This window comes from Cariama cristata, unplaced genomic scaffold (assembly GCF_000690535.1).
Source record: "Cariama cristata isolate BGI_N322 unplaced genomic scaffold, ASM69053v1 scaffold2966, whole genome shotgun sequence".
Taxonomy (NCBI): Eukaryota; Metazoa; Chordata; class Aves; order Cariamiformes; family Cariamidae; genus Cariama; species Cariama cristata.
This window is the reverse complement of record NW_009622539.1, coordinates 25,833-30,803: the sequence shown is the minus strand read 5'-3', so window position 1 is coordinate 30,803 and position 4,971 is coordinate 25,833.

The window sequence follows — 4,971 nt, the reverse complement described above, 5'->3', positions numbered from 1 at the left end:
TTACCAGAGGTTTCTGCACAAGAATCTCCTTTCACAGGGCTTGGCACAACAGGCCAAAGAAAGGTGTTCTCCAGAGTTGTTTCTGTATGTTTCTAATAATATTTGTCTACACCAAAAAAAAATAAAAAAAATAAAAAATCTAATCCCTAGGCCAAAGGCCACAATCCTGCTAATATAAGCGTACATGTCTGCTCAAATGATTATTAGACTGAACCTTGAGACTACTGGATTTTAATATCTGCATCAATGAGTGAAATTGTCATTGGGCTGAGAGGGGTCCTGAGCCTGTGCTACAGCAAAGGATCTACCCTAAGGTCTCGTTAAGAACTTAGTTGTGTGTAGATTTGTCCCATTCCTCTGAACAGGGACAAATTCATGTCACAATAGAAATCAGGCAAGTATTGCTATCCAAAAAATGAACCACTGTCTTATTATGTATGTATTATTGTTAATCATACTTACTTTATTTCCAGTGAGATTTCTACATCCATGGGTGTGTATTTGTTAACAGGAATAACACAGCTGTAATTTCCAGACCTGAAAAAGGTGGCATTAATACACACAGGATTTAGAGATAGACAGTATCTTTGCAAAACCACAGAAATTGCATTTAAATTTAAAAAGAAAAAAATATGAAAAGGTAGAAAAAACTCCTGCATGCTAAAGGAAACAACTATGAGAAGGAGCCAGCCAAGTAGCCATGCCATATTAATGGTACTTTATTCCACTATAATAAAGCATAATAAAACAATTTACCTACCTGCACTGTAGATTTTTACTACAATAGTGATTGTCAATGCTTTGCTGAGTTTCCAAAATCTGTATGGAACGGATTGTTGTATCAATCCCTAAAAATATTAAGAATAATGTTTTATTCTTGATTATTTCAGAAATCTTAGATAGCAGCGTAATAAAAATACAATTAATACAGTGGCATCTTCTCCCTTGCTTGCCACTACAGGAGCTGTTGTAGGTCTAAAATTAACGCTCAGTAAAAAGTCTCTTGGTTGATTACCTTCATTCTGCCATTACAGGGAAGAGAACATCCTTGTTCGATTTACAAGGACAAATAACCTGGGCACCTAACATTGTAACATTTTCTTTTGGGCAGACATTGAAGGCTATTTTGATGGCAGTAGAATATCAATGTGTCAGTGTTCATTTTAACGCACTGGAAGCCATGCTCATGCAAGTAACCATTAATTTGAAAAACATTATCTTTGCTGAGAGAAATAATTTAGAATGCAACAAAACTTGTTTCTAATCCTATGTGGAGGAAAACTACCTAACTCTAATGAATATTATAATTTCTTCCTAAAATGTTGCCTTGAATTTGCAAGAACTTAAGAGTTTTGTGATATTCTACATATACGATGAAGAGTATAGTCACGATGGCACGGCTCTTCCCTGAGGCAGATTAAGCCTGTGGAGAGTTAGGCGGCAAGAACCAGGGTGCTAACACACCAGCACAGCTTCTGCTTTCACAGCTGGCCTAGGAATCACTGCACTGAGCTACATCCTGAAAAGCTTTTTTCTTCTGGATACATCTACAGCATTCGATCAGTGCGGGTCCATAGTTAGGACCTGCAGCATCACAAACCCCTAAACCAGCCCACTTGAGTCTGAACTGTGGAAGGCTCTCAAGCAGAAGGGGCTGAACAGGTTTAATCCCCTCGAGCAGACCTAGGCTCACACTGCCAACGGTTTGGAGAAGGCCCAGGTGTGAAGGGAGTATGTGAGGAGTATGTCTGCCATCAGCAGATAGGCAGACTCCAGCTGTTGCCTACAGCATCAAGCTGCTGATATTTTAAGTCTTGCAATGTGGTACAGAAAGCGCAAGGAGGACCTGGTTCTGCACATCTGCTCTTCAGATCACACTGTGGTTTTGTGTTTCTGTTCCTCTGTTCTATAGCAACAGTTCCCTACTTTGCAAAGAAACTTGATGATTTATAGGCTGACCTGTGCTGATTATAAAACATCTGTGTTGCAGTATATACTTAACTTTCAGCACGCACATATCCACACATATGCTTAAGTGACAGAGGGAAATTGAGCACGTTCATCTAAAGAACTAGCGCAGAAGAACATTTCCCTATGACACATCATCTCACTACAACATGTATCATAGTAATGCCACAGAGGCCCTTTCCTGAGGTGTGTAGCCATGTAAAAAAAAAATCAGAAGGGGAATGATTTTTGCCAGATCGTCGCACTGGGGCATACCCAGGCAATAAGCAGAACCTGTGTTCTATTCTTCACATGGCCCCGGGTAGCAACCTGCTTTAAGTGCATGTCAGCGTAGAGATGTCTTGTCATCCAAATATTGCCTAATCTTTAATCAAATATTTGTAAAAAAAACAAACCTTGAAACAGAGCATCCACATAAACAGAAAAGACAAGGCATAACCCTGGTCATACTGAATAAATGCCAGAGCATGCCATTATAACATATGTAATTAGCAGACACTCATCTTCACGGAAAAGAATCAATATTTTCAGCCCAGACTGGCTCTGACAGCTGTGCAGCCACTAAAAGGGAAGCCTGAAAAAAAGCCAAGTGTCTTGTGTGGAAGAACATCATTTCATCTCCACTGATGCAGGCAGTGTCAGGATCTTAAGGCAGAGATGGCCCCTTTCAGTAGCTGACGTTTTTAATCTGTTAGGTCAACTGAGCCAAACCCCAAACGTTTCCTTTACACCGTATCATGCATTTCCTGCACACAAATACTCTGCTCATATCCTTAAGCATTTTGTCATTTAAGGGTTAGCAGTGTTGAGCACCTTACAAGATATTAGTCCCTGTCAAGGAAAATGTCACTTTGTCATTTTATCGCATCTGAAGCCAAGTCTAAGAACTCTCTAGAGAGGGCAGCCAGAATGTCTATAAAATTCTAATGAAAATGTAAGAATAAATTGGAATGACAAGAAAATTATAATGAATCACAGGCATTTAATAGATTCCTAAGTGCTAATTCTCTATAATGACCAGTTATAAATGAAACTTCTCTATATTCCAGCAGCAGAATTTCAAGCCTAAAGGTAACTCAAAAGTTATACAAGTACATAACAACAGGTTTTTTAAAAAAAGTATGGGTCTTACAGTCATTTCCAAGATCAGGTCTTCCATTAGATTTTTTTACTGGATCTCGTTCAGGTAACATGTCACACTTGTTTCCTGTGAGAGGAAATATGTACAAACGTCCCCAAGTTAGCCTTGCACAGTTCTAACAGCAAAATAAGAATACACCACCAGAAGATGTTTTGTTAATTACCTCTTGGATAAAGACATGCATAACCACAAGAGAAACCTTTAAAACACAAAGTATCTGTATTCAGAAGAAGATATATACAGTCAAAAGAAGTTTGTGGATACAAGAAACAAGCTTTTGAAATTCTACAGGATATCTAAAACATTTCAAAAAATAGCCTAATAGAAAAGATTTCATCCCACACACAGCATATCACCAATTGTTATAACAGAGAACCAAAGCGAAAGTCACGACCCAGTCAGGAACTTCTGATCATAAAGCCACATCTTTCTTATGAGTGAGAAAACGGCATTAATAAGAACAGGTATCTGCCACACAAACATAGGCCAGGGGAATAACTGAACTTTTTGAATGTGAGATGTATGACACTGAGGACTGACCCAAGTGAGACACCGTACTTCAGAGAGAGACGGATGAGTCACCAAATTAAAGAAATTAATACACAGCTCTAACAACATGATCACCACATTCACTGATGTCCCCTCTGTAATTTCAAACATCAAACTAGGCTGGGAAACATAAGCTGATGAATTTTTTTTATTCTATTAATTTCCTCAGCACTTCTCTAGAAAAGTGAACTTTAAAAGATCTTTTGAATAATCATCACAAAGTACAACCTGGGGAAGGCAAAAGGTCCTTCAAGCCTATGGGAAATGGTTTAAAGCTATTCCTGTACTTTTACACTAATTGCCAGCCAAGAATCTGTCCAGAGACATGTTACCAATAAACTGGCACTGAGAAATGTTGATCTTACCTAAATTAACATGCTTCATCAAATACCATTTCATCTGTGAAAAAAAAAACAAAATCATGTATTCCTAGAATACCAAAATGCTCCAGTCCCACGTTTTCCAAAGGGAACATTCTGATTTCAAAATGACTGTTTAGACCAGAAGTCACTGTTTCATTATAAAATAAAAATTTATTTTACAAAAGGAAGGATCAAAATGCATTATTTCACTGAGATTGAAACACGATTTACTGTTTTGCTATTCATTCCAGATTTTGATTCTCATTTCAGTATTGGGAAATAAGAAAATCCAGACTTTTCTCATGTTAGTAGGTGACTGAGAGCATGGAACAACATTAACAACTGGAATCCAAGGGCCCAGAAGCAATGTAATACAAAATCATCTTTGAGATTTCCATCATTTTTGTGTTTTGTTATGAACCTGTGATACTGCTGCCAGTTATTCCTTGAATCCATTTTCTATTCACTTGCTCATCATACAGATCTACCAGTTCGGCCAACTTAGGTGGTAACTGTTGCATTTACTAGTCATCTGCTGTCCCATTTCTTTATACTGTTCCACACACCTAGAAAAATGGCTACAGAACACATGCGATCAGTTACACATGTACAGTATGTCTTGAGGCAGATCTAAACCAAAACCTATTCCTCTCATTCTTCCTTTTAATTTACAAACTAGTTGTCACATCTTCCTTTCACTTTTTTCTGTTTTCTCTTAATAGTCTAGGTATGTTAGCAGTGCATTAAAGGTTCCCTGCCATTTTGCATTTTCATTAACAGAGAACTATTCTGTAAGAAAATCTATATTCCCTGGTAAAGGTCAAAGATTGCTCACTGAAAGAAAGATGCTCTCCCTGTAGATAAAATACTTCAGCCATGCAAGTGTTGGCAGGAATATTTATTAAATACTCTGACTTACTAAGCATTTGATACTGTGATTCTTTCACAGAT